Source organism: Lepisosteus platostomus, chromosome 17 (assembly GCF_059453375.1).
Source record: "Lepisosteus platostomus isolate fLepPlt1 chromosome 17, fLepPlt1.hap1, whole genome shotgun sequence".
Classification (NCBI taxonomy): domain Eukaryota; kingdom Metazoa; phylum Chordata; class Actinopteri; order Semionotiformes; family Lepisosteidae; genus Lepisosteus; species Lepisosteus platostomus.
This window is the reverse complement of record NC_142627.1, coordinates 20,062,007-20,084,182: the sequence shown is the minus strand read 5'-3', so window position 1 is coordinate 20,084,182 and position 22,176 is coordinate 20,062,007. Positions and strand designations below refer to the sequence as shown.

General features: G+C 36.8%; 1 protein-coding gene and 1 long non-coding RNA gene across 2 annotated transcripts in view; one reads left to right on the top strand and one right to left on the bottom strand.

Annotated features, from left to right (window-relative positions):
• Window positions 1-22,176, top strand: part of pde10a (phosphodiesterase 10A) — a 93,455-nt gene that overhangs the window by 3,675 nt on the left and 67,604 nt on the right. The window lies entirely within an intron of this gene.
• Window positions 8,317-20,848, bottom strand: LOC148646325 (uncharacterized). Its single transcript, XR_015927923.1, has 3 exons — window positions 20,581-20,848; window positions 19,488-19,513; window positions 8,317-11,184 (listed from the first exon to the last, which is right to left on the bottom strand). It is a non-coding gene; the product is annotated as an uncharacterized LOC148646325 (long non-coding RNA).

The following is a 22,176-nucleotide window of genomic DNA, read 5'->3' as shown; positions in this document are numbered from 1 at the left end:
AATGATCACCATCCCTAAGACGTTTTCAATCAGAGCCTCATCAAGTTCAATGTTTCATGAAAGTCAAACTCAGAGTACTAGTATCAACAATGTGGTAGTATGTTCAAGATTCCAATTTCATCTGCATGTAAAAATGTAAGGCTTGATCATTGCTATACAATACTCCAGGTATTCTAGAGCCTATTAAAGGGTTCTGTCAAATCAGTAAAAAGTATTGCAATTGACTTGCAGATATATTCATTATTTATTACACCTGTCACAATAATTGAATTGTGATTCCTAAATACAGATTTTGACTGTTGTGGCAAAGCAAAAAAGAAAAGAGTAAAAGTACACGGGTGATGTGTGTATACTCGACTGTGCATGAGGCCTGTCTGGTCCGAGTGCGAGTCTGTGAGGGATGTGAAATCAGTGTGATCAGGTGTATCAGCTGCAAGCTATTCGTGTTTAAAAAATAGAACAGGGACACATCTTAGATATTACGCTACCCGGAAGTTGTGTCATTATTTTGGTTGTTTTTTGGACAAGAGATTCATTGGGTGGATTTCTCCCTGTTCTTTTCCATTTTCAGCGACACCTATTTATTTCTTTTGTCATATTCTTTATCCATCCATTTTCTCAGCCCTTCTTCTAATTCAGGGTTGCGGTGGAGCCAGAGCCAATACCAGCAAGCTAGAGGCACAAGGCAGGGTACACCCTGGACAGGGCACCAGCCCATTGGAGGGCAGGCAGACAGATGCAAACCCAGACATGCACACACTCACACCCAGGGGCAGTTTTCCCAGAAGCCAGTTGACCTACATGTACCAGCAGGACTTGCATGTCTTGGGATTGTGATAGGAAACCAGAGCCCTGGTCCTGAATTGAACCCAGGGCCCCAACGCTGCGAGGTAGCAATGCCAACCACTGCGCCAGTCTGCTGCTGCATCTTCTTTAGCATTTAAAATAACTGACAAAGACTCTCACGTTTCATCTCTTCCTAACATTTTCTTTTGAAAATCTCATGTGCTGCTTATAGTAGCAATGTGGAGGAGTGGTTAGGAATCTGGACAGAGGAGTATAAGGCTGTAGGTTTGGGTATTGGTTGGAGATCTACTGTTTCATTATTATGAGAGAGGGGCTATATGAGATTAGTTTTCTTTCAGAAAAATCTATTCACGTTTACTTCTAACACAAAGTATGTTTATTAGCATCACACATTTTACTGAGATGAGAAAACCCCATATGACCCATAAGCTATAATATGTTTATTTCAAGATCTGTTTTGAATTCTGAAGTAAAGGCATCAGGTATTTTCGTCAGTGATTGAAAAAAGGCTTCTTTAATCACAATTGTAATATCTGAACTTTTCTTGTTGTGACAGTAGTTTGGTAGTCTTGAAGTATATAAAACCTAGACTCACAATGTTTTGTTTTGGTAGAATATACACTTGTATGGCTTTCACTGTGGATATGTTTCCATAATGTGACACTTATCACTGTATTCTTGACTGGAGTAAAAATTAGATGGAAAAATTCTGTACATCTCGTTTCTGTGCAGCAGTGACCCAGGACATGGTGAGCAGATGTGAGCTGGTAGTGACTTCAGAGAGAAACATGCCACTCGTCCAGCAGGTGTGGAGCTCACTGCATATCAAAATGTTATGGATTCCAAATTGTAATGGTCAGTATGAGTAATGGCTATAGAGCATACAAATTGCCAGGATATTGAAATTAATTATTAACTTATTGATCTGACTTTCTCTTTGTTAATTGCTGTAATAGAATATAACAGTATGATTAAAGTATGATTATTATTCATTTATTTGGCTCACACTTACTGTACATCCAACATGGCTTAAATTTGCACCCATGTTTACAGGTGGGTATTTTCCTGGAGGAATGTGTGTGTAGTACTTTGTTTAAGGGTACAACAGCAATGTCTTACCTGGGAATTCAACCCACAGTCACCCAGTTGTAAATCCAGAACCCTGGGCGTTTCTCACACAGCAGCAACAAGGAAAAAGAAATGGAATGTTTCTTCTGAAGTCTTGCTTATACTAGCATTGCTGGTAAATTTGAAAAATATTGAATTTTGCTATTAAAATGTTGTTAGGTTATCAATAAAAATAGGACAATTTAAGTGATGGTTTAATTAGAGTGACCTTCCAAACAAACTAGAAACCATCTTGAATTTACAGGGTCAGATTATTTGTCTGTCACAAACGACAAAAAATAGGAAATCTGTTTCTGATTTGGATGTTTATTTTTCTGCCAGACATCTTTGCTTCTATCTAGTTAAATTCTGTCATGAAGTACTGTGTTTGTAAGTTGCGGATGGTGGGCAGGTTATCTGATTTTGGCCTGAGGGAATCTATGCATTAGCTCCTGCTGCACACTTCCTTAAAATGGAACCTCCCCAGTTCTACATCATAGTACAGTGGCATTCACTATGTTGCTTGGGGGAAAACAGACTGAGTTAGTGGCAAAGCCAGGGTTTGAACTGGGAGTATCTTGGAATCAAGTCAATTGTCAGTGGATCGTCTGGCATTTTTAAAGAAAAATTTAATATTTTTCAAAGTATACAACATCAAGAGAATTTGCATATAAGTACTACACATGGCAGTGGTGTGCAGTGTACTTTCAAGTAAAGTCATGTAGGAATAACCTGTTAATGCATTTGACCATCTGCAAGCTTAAAATGTAAATTTGCTGTGGGATATATACGCAGACTAATATTACTCACATCGTTCAAATCCATGTGTCGTCGATCTTCTTCACAAAGTCTTCTATATCTGCGTTATAAATCTTCTTCTAGCCTTTCAGTTCGTGAAGTTTCTTATTTTTAATTAACATAACCTCTACCCTAGACTGAGGTGATGAGCAGTTTGAATTTGTAGATGTAGAGGTATTCTGTGCAGGTACTAATATAACTGTCCCGCTTTTTTCATTCTGCATGACTTCAGCTATTTCGCTGACGCCCCAATACAGTATTGGAAGTGCTGATATAGCATGCTGAGCTCACGCAGTATGGCAGGAAAGTAGAAGTGCATACTGCAATGTTAGTGTGAACTAGATTAGTGCCCCAATGTTGCCTATACCTCACACGATAGAAGGAAAAATGATCTAATCAAATTCTGTTGGGTAGAAATATACAGCTGCATGTTAATATCAATTTGAGTTCTGGCTGGTCATGCAACTTATGACTTGCATGCTTTGACTGCACGCACAGCACAGTACAGATAACAAGATCTTTGGACTGCTCCAAGTGGCTCATCCACTAAAGATGTTCTCCCAGAATTCAGGATCAACCTTACACTCCAGACAATTCGGGTTGAATCCTGGGTAAAGTCATCAACTGACTGTGTATTGGATTCACAAAGCAGTATTACACAATTGACTGTGCGCTGTCTACGCTGAGTAGGCCTGAGGTGGTCCAGAGTGACTCCAGAGACCGTCAGTGCATCTGCAAGCTTGCAGTGCTAGCAGTGAGAAGTGCTCCACTCCTCCAGTCAGTTTGGAGCTCAGTCATTGTATGAAGGTAGGCACATTGGAGGGGTTTGTACATAGGCCATCTTTCTCCCTTATGGTAAAAGCTTTGAGTGGTAAGTAGATTAGTGATTTGTGGTTTTCAATGTCAGTAAGATATAAAGGCTGGCATCCAACATATCCAACAATGATATTCAGTTATTAAGTGCAATACATGTCATGCTCATAACACTAAGATCTGTCTTCTAAATCAACTTGACCTCATCTAGCCATGCAAGTGGTAACTAAGATATGTAGTGAATGAAATGATTTAAGATCCAAAAAGAAAATAATTCTACAGCTCCCAAGACTTCAAAGCTTCCATGTCCTCTGCCTGAAGTTAAATAATACAACAAACAGTGTTTATTACTTAGTTTGTCACAGTTTGGTTAAATTTGGATCTTGTTAGAATGAGAACAACATTCTAAAACATAACTACCAATACAGCATTGCTTATTTGCCTGTTTGAAACCTTCAGCTTTTTGTGCTCCAAATGGTTTGCATCATCAGTGGCTGAAAATGCCTCTATTTAAAAAAATGAAAAGGATGAAAACGATGATGTAATCACAGCCCATCAGCCTCCATCCTGTAGAACAGAATTGCAGGATGTAAACAAAACAGGGAAACAGTCAATCTTTCAGTTTACAGTAATTATCTTTTTCAGGGTTTCTGCTATGCCAAAGTTTACAATAAGTGTGATCACATGTTTGAAGAGTGCATAGTTATTTATGCACATAACAAAGGAGAAACAGTTGTGAGTGCTTGAATTGGCCATAGTATAACTTTCTGTGACAATTAAAGTAGATATCAGAGAACTAATAATTTAATCAACTTCATTACGTTTGCATAGGAATGAAAAAATGAAAGGGTTTTGCCTACATAGCTTTCCTTTTTGCCATGAAATACACCAAATGAGGAGATAAATTATCTCAGAATCTTAACATTTCAGGTTTTGATGTTTCAAGTTATGAGAACATTAACTCTGCTGTTTTTGGAAATCAGGGAGTATGCAGTCACAGGCTCGCAGCAGGCAATGGTTAAAGGTGTTACCCTATCATTAAGTCAGGTTCTTCTTCACCTTTATATATAGATCTTATTACATCTACTACATTCACCCCGTATTTACACGTAGTTCATGATGTCAGTCCTGTGTATACTTCCAAACCATATTTACTTGTATTTTTGCACTGTGAATTGCAGTAAGAAAAAAGACACTAAAAAGAGATTTGAAGGTGTGACATGAATTATTCATGGTCTTCAAGTCGGAAACATTAAAAAGTAGAAAAAACAGCAGTATATAAGAAATGTTTGACTGATTTTTATTCAACTGTTGCTTCCCAGCTTATATCACTCTGCTTCATTTAGATTGTATACTACACAGTACTATTACATAAATAACAGTGCCTATATATTGTCCATCCATCCATTTTCTAACTGCTTCAGAGCCTGTGCCTCTCCCAGCAAGCAATGGGCACAAGGCAGGATACAGGCTGGGCAGGACACCAGCCCGTCAGGGGCAGATACACAGACACAAAAACGTGCATCCTTGAAGAAAACAGCAGACTTGGATCAAGTTGATCCAGCCATAAGTGTTTAGAGGCCGTGCTTGATGGATAAACACACACCAGCAGGGAGCACAATTCAGGATGCAACAAGCTATTAAACAGAAGGAACAGATTCCCTTTGTTGTGAGAAGATCAGAGAGTGTTTTCATGTCTCCATGGACATCAGTAAACATCTCTTGGAAACAATGCTATGATCATGTTACCACTGAAATAATGGGTGGCAATATATGTATGAGTACAAGTAATAGGTTTATTCCATGCTGAAAAAAAGAAGAAAGAGAACACAACGTTTCGGCCGTGGAGCCTTCTTCAGGTGTGAGAGAGACAGGGCAGTAGGCAAAGGTAAAGGCAACTTTTATTCCATGCTTTTTTCAGCATGGAATAAACCTATTACTTGTTCATTTGCAGCCTACGCATGCTGACGCAGCTCCCCACCTGAACTACTATGTATGAGTACACTGTACTGTCCTCTTTTGGAAACACTATGTGCATAGGGACCTGTTGAAGACAATATTATTCAATATTATTCACTCCATTTATACACCAATAGCCTTTATCTCTGCAACAATACATTTCTTTTTAAATATCCTACAGACATTTGATATGTACTGTAAGTGTAAGTTATCTTCATATTCATCATTATTCATTCATGTCTGTGCAATGAAGGTAGAAGGCAAAATACAGGGAGTTTCTTCTTCTAAACCGACAGTGTATTCCAGCCCATGCATTTTCCTTATCATGGGTGTGACTGTGGCCTTTATGTTTGAAAATGAGACCCCTGTGTCTGCTTGTGAATGGAGCAGAGATGATGGGCGTTGAGTGAACGTGGCCAGTCAGACTCATCACACTCTTGATTGCTGCTGGTGGTCAGAGGCAGGTTTAATTCTCCACATTGACATCAACAGCAGGAACCATGTTTAACCATTAAAAATGAACAAGTTTAAAAATGCTCTTTCTTGCTGTTTTTGAGCAATTGTTCAGGACAAAACTGTAGGTCCTTACCGATTTAGACTTTAAGTATACTTCTTTTTGAACTGAAAACAATTCAATTAATTCAAGTCATTACATGGTATTACTTTGCTTTGTGCAGTTAACTACCCGGTTACAATGATATGGACGCCTCCTACCAACGGGGAAACTGTTTATGTTTTCAAATTTCACACCCACCTTGTCTCTCTTTGTTTGAAATTGAATATTGATGTGTGTCAAACACCAAACCACCCAAAGTTACTATGTGATCAAAATAATATAGGCACATTTTAAATATACTTGTTTAACTCCTTTTTATAGAGCCATTGCTTAAACATTCCACCTGGAAAACGTCTATGAAAGATTTGTAATACGTGCCTGAGTGCTGTCTTGCTGTGTTTTTGTTAGTCTTAGCTCAGAAGGAGAGTGCTGGTGTGAAGTGCAGCTGACCCGGAATCACACCGTTTGCTCTATCGACTGCCTCTCTTGTTTAAACAGCCCATTCTGCATTACTCATAGTAAAGTCAATAGTTTAGAATTTGGTGATAGAGGGCAGATACACAACAGCTGCGACACTATTCAGAGTAGGCGCCGTGGTCAGCATTGCTCCTTCGTAGCGCTGGGGTCCTGGGTTCTATTCTGAACCCACCTGGGGTGCGTCTGTGTGGAGTTTGTGTATTTTCCCCATCTTTGCATAGGTTTGCCCTGGGTGCTCCGGTTTTCTCCCCCAGTCCAAAAACTGGCCCTGGGTGTGTTTGCCCTGTGATGGACAGATGTCCAGTCCAGGGTGTAGTCTGCATTGTGTCCGTTGCTTGCTGGGATGGGCCCCAGCCGGGCTATTGAAAAAAGTGGTTCGAAAAATGGATGGAAAATTTTATCGATTAACACAACTGACAGAATATCAGTTTGATTAAGGTGAACCGTGTTCTTTAAAACTAGTAAATACAGTGCCTATCATTATTTTCCTTATTAATGAAATAACCACAGGTTGATTTTCTGCATTCTAAAGCAGTGCTTAACATAAAGCTTACAGCTGTCAGATTAATTGGTGAAAACTGCTATATAACTGCTATATAAATTATCGCATAATAAATTATGAAAAAAATGGCTATGCTTAACTTTTATGTTATTGTGGTTGAGTTATACTTCTGGTTTATTTTCAATGACTTCCTTTTGCTTTGATTTAATTTACAATTTTATACAAAAGCTGAAAATAAATCAGGAAGATGTTTCTTTCACAATGTATACATATATTTTCTATACAATTAAAATATTTTTTATGTTTACTTAGTCAGAGATACTGCCATGCAATAGTAAATCTTTCTGTATATATTACACCTACAATGCAAATTATTAGAAATTTAACATTTTTTATGCAACAGCACTATCTATTGGTAGATCATATAGTTCACCCATCTGTTTTCTGTGGCAGCCTGATCTAAGGAGAATCGCTAATCCTATCATTGTAGAAAAAAAGGTGCTTTCATGTGGTTATATACATTCACCTTGGGAATACAAATAAATACCTGACAGGCTTAGGATATTAGTGCTCTCCAGTCAGAATTTTTAGGATTAAATGAAAATCTAACGGTCTTGTAGTCTAAGATCTACAGTCACATATCTGCTTAATTAGTTCGTAGGTTAGTCCTTTGCTGTTGCAGTTGGTATTACAATCGCCGCTAAAACCTCTGATAAGCATGAAGGGGGACTTGTGTTTTAATTTTCCATGATCAATTTGCTGATGGTTGTTCTTTTGTTTGACACTAGATGGCACCAATGTGAAATAAGAAACGCCAGTGCAGTATTTAGGAGGTTGGACTCTCACTTTTTCTTACACACCAAGTAGTTTATTCAAAGCACTAAGACCGTTTTGAACTCTGTACTAAAGCCAGTTAAGAAACTATATAACTGAATCATCTAATCTAAATGTTATTGCAATTTTCACATTTGAAACATGATTTAAAGTGCATTCACGTTTTTGAATAAACTTACCAAGGTCACATAATGTGCCGGACAAATCAGTACTGGAGACTTCACTGCTTTCTCATGACTTATGGTGATCTTTATAATATTTATCATTTTCAGTGGGCAGGTATATTTTTTAAAAACCTCATATAATTATTGTAGTTGAAGTTGCCTTTATCCAAGTGACAGTAATACCATCTAACAAAGATAATTAGAGCTTACAAAACTATTACAGTTAAGATTACGCTTTCAAATAGCACTGACATGTCTAGAACTACAGTTTACTGCTTACAGAATGAGGTACCAATTCCTATGATCAAAAAGAAAATCTTTAATAGCGTTGTAATACATTTATACAAAATATATACTGTAGATGTTCAGAGTTATTACAAAACTAATATAAATTAAAGCATTTACATAGCAGGTGTCCATGTAGTAATGTGGGAAATAGAAGTCAAATGAAATGCTTGAAGTTTTGTATTGACTTCATTTCTAAAGTGTTTTTGACAGTCGGGATTTATCTGTATGAGATGCAAAGTCGGTGTTTAAAGAAGAGAATCTGTTAACTTTGGTCGACCTGTCAAGACCTGTTTAAGAGGGACTCTAGTATCTAGGGCTCCTTTCTTTCAAAAAAAGCTGTACTCTGACCTTCCGCCTATCTAGAAACCTAAGCAGTAAGCAGGTAAGCAGCACCTCCTGGGCATTAACCTGTTTTTAGTTTGTCCAGCTAGGCTTCTGTGTAAATACAGTATATAAACCTTGCAACCATATGCATGGTTCTGTTAGGACTGTTTGTCTGGCTGGGTAAGAGACAAAATGACTTTGCAGGATGTTTTATTGTGCATGCTTTTCTCAGTAGCTCAGTTCTTGTATGGTTGCTTTTGGCTAGTGTGCAATTCATGAAAACAAGAATTATGTTTCTATATTTTGCATTCCTGTTTATTATTAGAACTCCCTGTCCTGTATTGCTCTGTTTGAGGTTTGTATTCCAGTTTTGTATTAAGATCACTTTGCTTTCCAAAGTGAAGTAACATTTCCTCTGAGGCATGTGCAAAATTGCTTATATATTCCAAAAATCTATTCTTCATATATTTGTATCACTTGACTCCTTTTCGACATGGTTACATTACAAAGTGCATCATTACTTCAGCCGACAGTTTATTACAAAATCAAGAAGAGTGATACTCCCCACATCCATTATGCCCAATCAGTACAATCAATTTAAAATAAATTTACTGATGGAGAATTTCAAAACTGCTGGGCGTTTTAAGCTTCAAGCGTCCATTCTGAGGTGTGTCTGTGCTTCTATGTACAGTATGTTTGTGTGTATTTATCTCAGTGCTGTTGTTAATTTAATAAAAATGGAACAACACAGAAGAAGAACACTGTGAATCCAGTGATGGGGAAACATCCTAATGTCTATTGTAATAAATACTTTCTTGTACAAAAGGTTGTGGGGTTTTCAGTACGAAAGAAGATTGGTGAGTCCTTCTGCAGTCTTTGAATGGAATTAAGCTTCATTTAATCTATGGTGCCTTTTTTCCATTGGTATCAAAATCAAATTCGACCATTTTAAGCTTTAATAAAAGTTCCATTTGGCTCTCATGAAAAAGACAGAAAAACAAAAAAGACAAATAAGGACTGGACACTTGGAGTGAGATCACACTTACTTAATCTCTGTGAGTGTTTCATTGCCTTTTGGAGAGGACAGGAGATCACGAAGAAATGTCAGCGTCTTTTGCAGTTCAGTTCTAAAAGAACTGACCTGCTTAAAGAAGTGTGAGTAAAAGTGTGACCTCATGAACAATAAAAATGTTATTCTGGAATCATTCTTTTGGAGTTATTTATGTAGGAAATACAGCAGGACTATGTCAAATACAGATGTTCCTACAGTACATATTTTCCATTAGGCTGTTTTCTTGACCATTTCATTTTAAGGAGCATTGTTTCAAAATGCACAAAGCACATTCAAAATCTTATCATCTCCTAGTCTTTCTTTTTAAATTCAGAGTAAGTTAAATTCTTTGAATGTAATCACTGATATTCATCTTGATGATAATTAACAGAAACTGAAATCCTAAAATAAATAGATTTTAATTCCTTTCAACAGGAATTGGGTTAGTGTTTGGCTATTTAAGCATTTTTCATAGTCACCACAAGATCAGGGTTATGTCATATATAATGGCGTTACACATTTGTTTAAACAGGAAATTGTCCTCAAATCTCTGTTGGTGGCTGATATGATGTACAATCTCAGACCAAAATGGTAGCAAACCAAGTACAACTGTATTGGGACTTTGTGAGAAATAAGAACAGCTTCACCAGGAATTGGCACACGGTCACTAGGTTCTGAAATATTTGCAGTCCAGTCCCATCCCATTTTTCCAGAAGGATGACCTTCAATTGAGGTTATGATGAGGGGTAATCATGTGTAGGATTGAACTGCATGTTTTCTTGAATTCCAGGAGTTTTCAGTAGGGTTGAAATCCGGGGACAGGGAACGTGTCTTTGTATAATTAATTTTTTAATGTCCTGAGCATGTACATTTTAGTAAATGCCTGAATGAACAATTACAGTGTCTGCTGCTAACATCGTTTGTTGACCATCAGTCACTGTTTTGTCTAAGACAGCTGTAAATATTCACCCTGTCAGTGCAAAAGCTTTTCACAGCTTTCCAATCTTACTAAATAATAAAATGGTTTGGCTACAAAAATAGGACTGCTGCTTTCTGGTGAATGAGAACAATGTTGACAGGATGTTTAATTCTTTGTATACTGCATAAATTATTACTTTTATGGGTTTCACTGCTTTACCAAATGTACAGACAAAAGAAAATGACATCTTCTTGCACAAGAGAAACCTAAAATGGAGAAGTGTGTGAAAGCAAATCTTCATGTGATCTGTTTTAATTTTTTGCATGATGTTATAAAAGCCTGAAGTAACACTTATACACTTCTGCTTGTCATTACATACAGGGAAAGCCTATACAGTGTGCTGATTAGAAGGACTTTAAACAATTTATTTTTTCAGTCTTGGTTGTGACGTACAAGGTAATGAAAATTGAGCAGGTTTCCCCTTTCATTATAATAATCAGCTCTGGAAGAATTATAAGTTACAAATGCCAGGGGTCCATATGACATCAGCAAAATTCCAGGGTATTAGCTCCTATGAACGGTGGCCTGTATTGAGAGACAGAGGGAGGATTAACAGATGTTATTCCCATCGGACATGAAAAACATTAGCTCTTCATAACAATAAAGCACTCTTTTGATTTTCTTTAACAAAAAAAGAAATAACACTATGTATCTTTTTATTTCAATTTTAAAAGCATATTAAAACCTGAAATATATGGTAAAAATTCCAGTCATTCTGTTCTCACAAATTCAGAATTCATCCTGCAGTAATGAACAAGAAGCTCCAGTACCGATTAAGCTGGACTCTCACTTTTTTCTAACACACTATATAGTTTAGTCAAAGCACTGAAGCTCTTTAGAGCTCTCTTGTAAAGGCAATGAAGAAACTGTGTATGAGAATCATCTAATCCATTTCTCATTGTAAATTTTACATTTGAAAGATGATTTAAAATTAATTAAAATTCTTGAATAAACCTAAAAATGTTGCATACAGCAATGTGCAGAAACCTTTCCTTAATAATTCCCCACTTATTTCCGATACATGTAGTCTGCTTCTTCTGCAAGCATTCACTGAAGCTAGTTTCAGAAAGTACAATCTCTTTTAATTACAATAGAGCTTTGAACACAGTTTCATGTAGAGCTCTTAAGCTAGATAGCAGCAAAAGGAGTTAAATATGTACATTTTTCCTTATTTGTGATTTAATGGATTCTGAAGAGAAGGCAATGCACGGTAGACAGTGTAAAGAAAATGTGTGTCTGATTAGGGCATGCTTTCTGCTTAGTGTCAATGATAATGCAAGGTTTATGATTAGAATTTGATTACAGAATAGCCACATTTGTTCATTACTATTTGCGTTTTGGCCTGTTGCAGAGGGAGGGTGAAGTTTTTTTCCCCTGTTTTTGATGGGCTAAAAAACAGCTGGGTTTCATACAAAGAAGCTTAAGCTGGTGCTCCTAACGAAGTCCGTCTGCTATAAAGTCTTTCGTATTTTCATTAGCCTTACTTAGGTAATTGATCAGAGGGATCTGTCAATTAATTGCGTCAGCTTTGGAATGAAGCTGTGCCAGTAAAAACATCAGGAGTGACACACAGCAGCAGTGAAAAAGAGACTTATAAAAGGGTTGAGGCTCCCGTAATTCATGCCAGCACTCTGACGTACTTGACATGAGGTCCTGGCGGCTGAGGAAGTGCTAGATATAACAATTCATGCACAAGCCTGCCCCAGCTCTGGCTGCAATTGGCTCGAGTTCTGACGCAGACACAGCCCCCACCCCTCCCCCTCCCCGCTCCCTTTCAGCCTGTTTCTGTGCCACAGCGATGGTGTTTTGATTCATGTGCCTCCTGCAGGGTTATGCTGCTGCCTTCAGTCATGCCGAGTATTTCACTGATAAAAAGCGTCGCCAAGAACGAGCTTCACCTTTCTTTTTTTTTCTCTTAGAACACAACCTTTTTGTCTGAGTCAACTCTTTGCTGTTTGCATTTGGACATGCTAGAGGGATGAATAATAGTGACCTCAGGGGGACAGAGATCTAGCTGTTGTCATACCTTTAGGTAGAGTATGTGTGTTCAGATCAGTGGCAAACAATTAATGCTTTGCCTTAAGTGTGAAAGGACAGCAAAGCATTTTGTGTGTTTATAAAAGTACATGAAGACAATGTGGAGAACATAATCTAACATTATTTACTAAGACAGGGAGATAGCTTGTACTTCATTTGGAGAACCTTCTTTCAAAGACCGAAGGTTTACAATGTCACATTGCAGCTGTACTGTAAATGAAAAGGTAATATTGACATTAGCCTCTTAACAATGATATAAGAGACATGTTTTACACTTTACTGCTGGAGAGAAATCAGAAGCTCTCAGGTTTGTGTAGAACAGTGGCAGGATTAAATATCCATTTACATTTGCAAAGAAAATGACAGAAAATATTAACAGAAAAAAATAAAGAATTCTTGAGTGCATTTAACCACACATTTGTTTAAGAAGAATACAGCATGAGAAATAAAAAATGATCAGGTCATTCTATAGGTTCCTTGCAACTCATACATCTGGCTCTGAATAGCTATGATCTTAAATCTTAATCTGGGTACTCTGGTGTCCTTCCACAGTCCATAGATAGTACTGGAAAGTACTGGTAGGCTAACTGACTTATGTAAAAATGTGGCCCTGGTGTGAGTGTGTGTCTGTGTTTGTGTGTCCCCTGCGGACGCCTCCTATCCAGGGTGTATCCTACACCCAGTGCTTACTGTGATAAGCTCCCAGCCACCATGATCCTAAATTACATAAGCAGTCATTGAAAGTAAAGTGATTAGATCTGAGGACATTTCTCTGATTTTCATTCAGTCCAGATCACATTCATACCACTAGATATTGATGAGACAACACTTCTCAACAGTTTTAAACAAAGTAAAGGTTAATTCAACACTGAAAAGTAGAAAAAGCTTCAAGCCTTATAGGTATGAGCGAGGGTCAACAGCCAAAATATTGCATTTTGACTTTCTACTTTTCAGTGTGGAATTAACCTTTACTTGTTCCTTTGCAGTCAACAGATGCTGACGCATCTCCCCATACGAGTAGCTTTATGTTTAGCTGTAGATGTACAGCAGCTCAGAATGGATTCCTGCAGCCAAGTGGCCTGATTCCTGCAGGCCAGATTAATTCACTCCATAGTCCATAGTAACATCTGGGCTGATGTGAAGTTCCACAGTAGGTCTGATGCCACAGCTGGGGACTCAACGTATCTTGAACTGGAATCATTGCTGCTGTCATGTTTAATAGAGTGTATTATTGAATTGATAACTGCAAAACGGTTTACTGCTGGGAATGTCTCTTATACCCTTTTGTCTGTCTGTCCATCCTTCCATTTTCTAAATGCTTCATCCAATTCAGGGCTGAGGGGGAGCCATAGCCTATCCTGGCAAGCAACGGGTTCAAGGCAGGACACACCCTGGCAGGCCTGACACAGGGCAGACAGACACACACACACACACACACACACACACACACAGTCACACCAGGACCAGTCTTTAGAGAAACGAATGAAGCTTTAAAGAATTAAAACCAGAGCAGCAGTGCTGCAAGGCAGCAATACCAACCACTGCGCCACAGTGCTGCCCACCCCTCTGCATTATTCTAAACTTTAAAGATGTGCCATCTGATAAAAGAGTAAAACAGCAGCCATGTATGAAGCACAAGCTGGTCTCTTGGAAAGAGCAATTATAGATAAATTCCTTTTTCCACTTTTCTCATCTGCTCTGAATTAAACTGAAGGGTGAATCATAGGAAAAGACAGTGGGGAGGATGTGTTTTACAGTTTGCATTGGAATACCAAATGCTGTTTGAGGTGTCCTAAAAAGTTAAATGGATCCAGTCCGATATTTCAATTTATACTGTAATGGAAATTACATTTTAAAGAGGTTTTAGGCTTTTAACTTTCTTTTATTAAATGAACATGTTTGGCATCTTTTGATATTACTAGATGTTATTTAGACATTTTCCCATTTAAACCTAAAATTGGGAGAATTATTGGATGAAGGATCTCAATTATGTTATGTATGATTTTCTAATGCGATTCTGAAACTACATTTTTTCTGTGTATTCTCTATGTAATGTAGTGCAGGGCATGTTATTGGTGATTTAATTGAACCAGAATGGCTCTGATGAATAATGCAATGAAAAGACAAATTTTGTGCATCATATTTTACATGGAAACATATAATGTTATAGTTAAAATAATGAAATGTTAAAACTTATTTACTACATTTGGAGATGTTTTATTATTAAGTAAAGGTATAACAATATGAATATTTGAGTATTTCACATGAACAGCAAACAATGCTATAACATTGCAATAATGTATAGAGTTACAATTAATACTACTGTCTTTTGCTTTAAACTCTGTTCAGGGACATCTGAGAGATGGTACATGATGGTACATGTTTGAGGCATATGATTGTGGTGCACATGCTTTGTAAATAAGTAACAGTGTGCACTTTTACGACTCACATTTATTCTCATCTATACACCCTCTATATGAATCTTAAAGGTGATCTTGTCAGGCAGCATGCTGTGAACCACACCTTCTGAAGGTTTTTGCATTTAACTCATAGAATGATCTCTGTGGAAATCATAAAAAATTGACATCTTTTGCCAAAAGATGCAGCATGATTTGCACAAATTACTTTTTGTAGCACTTTACCCTGTCTTCAAGTGGGCTTTATTTTTGTAAGGAATCCCACATTCTTCTCAATGTTTAAGTGGTCTCTGTGTTTATTTGTGAGTAAAAAAAAGCACTGGGAAAGCATGGAATCCGATTATTCATGGATGGCCTGTTCACTTCATAATATAAAATACTGCTGGAAGCAATTCTATGAAATATGTGTAAAATCACAATGATCCAGCTCTATTCCATTTTTTTGTGTTGGAGATCTGTTCTTATTTGTATTCTTTTGCATATTTTTTGTCAAAATATTGTGTCAGAAGATACCATGGAATTTCCAGTGTAAGCTGTTCCAGCTTATATCCTGATTTAAATCAATAGCTTGACTTTTAAAGGAGTGGTAGAAGCTGAATTTTAATTTTATTGTACAGGGAAACCCCAAGCGCACAGACTTAATTGCCACTGTAATTTCTTTGAAGCAGTTTTCTTCTTTGGGAAAAAAAAAGCTTTGGTTAATAAAAAAAAAAGGAAAAAAAGCTTTTTTATGGTCAAATGAAAATCTAAAGTTTTCTGCAAATCCACGATTCAAACATTTTGTTGCAACTTTACATCATTGTTTTTTATAGTTCAGCATTTAAACCACCAAAAATAGGCTTACCCAGTCTTGTTTTCCGTTCTGTTTTTTATGATGTGGCTGTGGATGGGCTGTGAGTCTTGCATGACTAGGCTTGGCTGGTGTTACGGGTTTTCTCTGCTGTGCGCAGTGTGTGGCCTGAATTCTACATTTTCCTTACTCTGAGTCTTCTCTGTGTCTTGTCTATCTAGAGCATCCCATCACTGTCTTTCTCTCAGAATGGCTTGCAGCACACACAGGAAATTCTTTGGTAGCACTTTGAGTGCCATTTTCTGGAGTCTCAAAGGAGTCTCAAAGCCCTTAGAACCATTTTTTAGCTCATTTTAAACCATCGGCTGTTAAGCTATTTTTAATAATTTTAAATCCCCATTATATCTGTTTTGCCGAGCCAAGTAATTCTCAAAACACTTCATTTCCATGTAGCTTCATGTAACTGATGAAGCAAACAATTAAATCTACTGTTTCAAGTGTTGGTGCTTTTTAAAAACAATCTGTTGGAACAAAACGAGTTGCTTTTTAACAATGATTAAATCACGATTGATATTAATGTGGTTAGTGGGGTAGTTTTCACAGAGGCTCCAGTATTTTTTTTCTCTTATAATTTAGTGTCTTTAGAAAAATTAATTTGGCTGTAGTTTTTTATTAGGCCCAGCGTGTGTCTTTTTTTATATACAGGATTCACTTAGTTTCCTACATTCAACGTTAACATTCTTTGAATAATGGGTTTAGTTTGTGGTTAAATATTTGTTTACAAATTTCAAACATTAAAAAAATTCTTAAGTTGCTGCCATATTTCTTAGGAGATTGGACCTAAAGTTGGTGGCAGAGCAGAGAATGGGGGTGTTTTGGGATGAAAAATTCACTGTAGCCGTCACACCATCAGTTCTTATGATGTTATGACAAGCAGTCGTGCACTGTAATCTGAAGAACTAAGAATATTGGAAGTGGGCGTAATATACCATTGTACCAGTCCATAAATGGCACTCCTGTTAGAAACACGTTTATAAAAATAGACACAATGGCATCAAATTCTTTTTTGTTCCAAACTGCTTTTATGCTGTGTACACCCTTTTCCATTAACAGTGTTCACTTAAATTACTTTTTTAAAAGGATAACAGGTAGTGGAATAAACATCTTTAAGTAATATTGAACCGCAGACTGTTTAATGTAGTCTTACAGAAAAGACACAGATAGTAGAACAATAAACATTACATGTATTTTTCACTGAACAGGGTTAATGGTCCAGAAAACATAGAAAACATTCTGTGCTTCATATGAGTGACTCATTATACTCACTGGTTGAAAGAATGTGGCGGTGTTAGGTAAATCTCATTATAAAATTGTACCTCAGTCAAGAGGTCGTCACTCATCAGTTTCGGAAGTGACAAAGCTGGTGTTGAAAATATTCCTTTTTTTGTTTGTTTCAAATACAGAACATTTCATGGTTGAGATACTGAGGTACAGTACAGGGCAGGAATGGGCAAATATTCTCTGGCATCTACAGTATATAGAAGCAAAACCACCTTCACTTTTCTTAGCCATAAGAAACCCATACTCGCCTATGTCTATAGATTTCATTCATTTTCCTAAAAGAGTGAGGACTGATGAAGATAACTCTAGATTCAACACATAAAGATAGTTTGGCCCTTTCAAGGATAAAGGGGTTTCAAAAAGCATTGGCACTTCATGAATAAAATAATTGATCAGATGTTATGTACCGGATGGCATTTCTTCATTGATAGTGCAACACACGCTTGAAACTGAAATACTTCAGTATTTGCAACATTTTGTTTGCCACAGTTGCACTGCATCAATTCAGAGCCCGAATTGCACAGCTTGCTGGATATTGTGATCTCTGGCACTTTTTCGGCCTTAGAGCCTCCAAAGAGGTTTGTCTTGGCAGGTGGAAAGAACAGGATGTGGTGCACATTTTAAAGTACAGTCAACTTCAAGTGTTGATGGTCCCCAGGGACCAATTCTTGTCCACTTCATTGAACTTGGGCTGACAGTCACCACTACGTACTGCATACAGCATGTTGTTGGCTTGTCACACAACCGAGAGAAACTGCACAAGGCTGGGGTGATCAGCAACACTTTGAACAGGCTGCACTCTCTGAATCTTTGGAAAGCATGTCTTGCTGAACCGGAGGGCTGTGCACATAAGTGATGCAGCCTAATAAACATTACCTGCCCACTGATTCATTTTGGCTTTGAGTTGCCTATATTTTCCAACACACACTTGTGGTGTTGCAGCATCATGGGTGCAGAAAACAAATTGCTGGGCTATGGCAAATGTTTTTTAACAGCTTTTTTATTATTGGCTGCTGATTTTGTGCAAAGCAACTTCCACATTTATCCATTTATACAGCCATGCTTTTTAACTCTTTATGGCCTGATTTTTTGTTTTTGTGTAAAAAAGTGAGAAGTGCTCATATATTGTAGGAATGCTTCCATTGATAGAACAATAATGCAAAAAAAATGTTTTAATTGTTGTACAATGGTTATAGGCAGCAGGACTTATAAGTCCTGATAGGTCTGTCAGCAATCCGTGCATGTATTGTTTTATTAGATAATATTTAGTTTTATTAGATATATTTTTCATGGATGATGAGTGAGAAACAGTAAATTCATCAAAGAATAATTCAGCGACAATGACCTTTGGGCCTATTAAAGACTCAGACCAGTGTTCACCTCAATTCTACAGGCTAATGTTTCTGACTTTGCAGTACTGCCAGGCCAGAAACCCAAATTCAGAGATCATTTTTCTGCTGGTGGGACTTTGAAGTCTCAAGGGACTATAAAGAGTTTTAAGCTAAGTACCTTGCTCAAAGGCAAAACAGCAGTACCCCCAACTGGAATTTAAACCTGCAATCTTCTAGTTACAAGTCCAAAGTTCTCACCACTATACCACACTGCTATCCTAAGGGGCTTATTTTATTAAGGTTAAGCAACTATTTGTGGTTGACTTACTGTACATACACCCATTCACAGCTTTTCTTATATTAGACTCTTTGCTACAATGTTCCAGCTAAATATTTGATATGTTTTAACTTTGATCTTTGGAGAACCATGATTATGAACACAGTGGAGTTCCAAAACCACTAGTATAGTGTTCCCTACTTTAATCTCACACCAAACAAAATCATGCACATTTTTGGGGGTAACTGGTTATTTATTTATTTGACAGTGTGAATTATTAGATCAAGAGGATTGCATGTGTCTCATTCCTGGTTTCTGACACCTAAATCATGAGCACTGACTGTGGAGACTTCCCATCAAAAATGTATTCACCTGGAAAAGAGATCTGCTCCTCTATAATGTATGAGTCAAAGTTAGTAACATCCAAAGAGAAACAAAAACAAACATCAGAAAGTAAGCTATAACAGAATATTTGAAACAAAAGCAATAGAGAGCATTTTAAGATTGACGACAGTAATAATTTTAGTATCTTAATGGTGAAAAACTAGTAAAACTCCAAAGAATTGTGGAGGATGAAAATAAATTACAGTATGAACGTCTTTTTTACAGAAGCTGCATCAGTCTTTGGTACTTACTCTGGACAGAGCACTTGCAGTTCAATCTACAAGTAAAAGAACAGTGAAATATTATAGTAAATTCAGTTGTACTTAGGTAGATTTGTAGCTAAATCAAGTACCAATTCACTAGTTCTTGTGCTGAAATTGTGAAAGTTATTAAAACCCATGGTCTCTAAAATAGAAGCAGAATCATGTTTTGACGCTTTGACATTATGTTTTGACATTTCACTAATTCCCAACTTAATTAATGGAACTGTGTACAAAAGGTAGCATGTGTCATGTGTTACCTTGTTGATTGCAGTAGTTTTCTGCAGCATGACTGACCGTCAAATCTCTCTTAACAGCAAAAACGAAAAGCAGAGGAATATCCCATCATGTTGAAAACGGTATGTTAAAAGAAGGTTTATTGTTGAAGTATAATATTTTCTTTTCAAAAAGGCACAACTATATATCTTTACTACCGAAAGCTTTGGCGTGTCTTTCCTCGTGTTATATTAATCGACTTCTCTCATTACAGATTTCAAAGGGATCAACACGAAGCGCGTCATTTAAAATTAACCAAGTAAACTGAAATGACAGTCCTGTACAATTATTTAAGCGTCGTATCTCCCTTAACATATAGAAGACTCTCTTAAAAATGTACTATTCAGATTTGCTCCTAGCAGTTTAAAATTCTTTTAAAACAGGTTCCAAATCTCAAGTAATTAAAGAGTTAAATGGACAACTGCGCTCGAGTTAAAATTAACGGACGCAGTATATAAACAGCAACTACGAAATGTTTGTGTCATCACTATATCTCCGTTCGTATTATTTAATTTCGTAAAAACAATTTTTCAAAATACTAACAATACTCTCACATGTCGGTTTTATATCATAATGTCCACTTTTATGTTGTTTTCAAGACACACACGCACAATTCCTATTACCGCATAAAACGCCATTCTATTCTAACCTACAGACAATGCGTACACGATTGGAAACAAATTACATATATCACAATTGTCATAATTTATGTTTTCTTTTTGTGTTTTGCGAAAACTGGGCAAATGTTATTATTTATAGTTAAATGATTACCAACTCCAAAGACCGGCTGAAAGGAATAGATTGTTACCTGCGTTTCCTGTCCCAGGTTGCGTTTCCACGGCCTGTTCTTTTCCAAATAAACACATTCAATACATTTTCCTACAGTATTACGTGTGCAAAACTGACAATGTTACTTTAGCCAACATAAATACAGCGAACTCTTTATGAGTTACTTGTTGCTCTCTGCTGACTCTGGTCTCGGGAGTTAATCTGTAGCTGAATGTTGTTAAGAGATCAAGGCTGAAACATTTCTAACGGTTTGGAAACATTGTAGGGCCTGAAAGACGTCAATGAAACGTCAAAATGACACAGGAAATCCTTTGTATAAAACCTCCCAGCAAAAAAGAAAAGAAAACGAACTCCTGTTATTTAAAAAGTTCATAACTGCTTTCTGTTTAACAGTCCGCATTCTTATGTTTGCTCGGAGACCTACAGTACAAAATCCGTTGGTCTGTATTTATACAAGCATCTCATTAAAATATTTTTATATTTGTGTTTATGCATTTCGAGAACTCCACATTAATAAAGTAACACCATAAAATTACGACTGTTATTACCAATCCATTTCTACCATTATAATAACAAACAAACCGGGTACAATACGAAATTGAATTTATTCTTGCTATACATTTAAATAAACTATATAAAAAATGTTTGCCACAACCAAAAAACGGTAACATTTTATATAGTTATCAAAGACATCTTCCCTTCACAGTAGCGCCTTAAACATTTACAGTGCCGATTACATTGTCTACAAAATGAAATTTTTTTTCAGAAACAGGGAGATTTGACTAATTTGTGATGGCTGTCTTTATGGTATGTTATAAATTCGTTTCAGTGCCAAGCATAAATATTGGACTTTCTGGAAGATGAATGTGTTTTCTTTATGTTCTTTATGTTCTGCATAGAAATTCTTAACACAGACACAGGCAGTTAAACTGAATAACTTAGTGCTTCATCCGAAACTATCAGAAGTGTTTGACCCAAACATTTCAGAAACTCGAAAAGCATCCAGTAGTTCTTCATGTTCTTCATAAGAAGTTTATTTTGGCTTTAAGGCTTTTGAACCTGACAGTTCTTAGTACATTATATAGTACATTATTCACTAGTAAGGAATGTTCACTAGACGAAAATGGACACTTATTAACTGTCATGAAAAATATGTAATCTGTCAATTGTGATTATGCTGTTTGATATTTTAGATGATGGCAAGTCGATATATGTTGTCCTAACAAAATGAACAATCCGCTGTAAAAATATGTTGGTAAAATCGCATTTAAGTAAAATATAAGGATTAATTAGGCCTTATCAGTTAATAAAGTGCGCTCATGAAAGTTAGCGCAAAGCGGGTACTTTTTAAAATAGGGACTAATCTGTTAAGGTCTCTGTAATAGTTCTGCTACGATAATTCTTTATTTTGTACGTTGTTATTATTTTTATATCATAGGAACCATTATATCTTATGAAAACTGGACTTTGGTAGGTTAGTTATGACGTTATTCTCCTGGCATTCTTCTTTGGTATGTGTAACCTGGTTATACTTGGGTAAGTAAGGCTGCAAACCCCTGACCTTTTTTATCCTTTTAGTAGGTTAAAATTAACAATCATAATAGGAATTTCCATT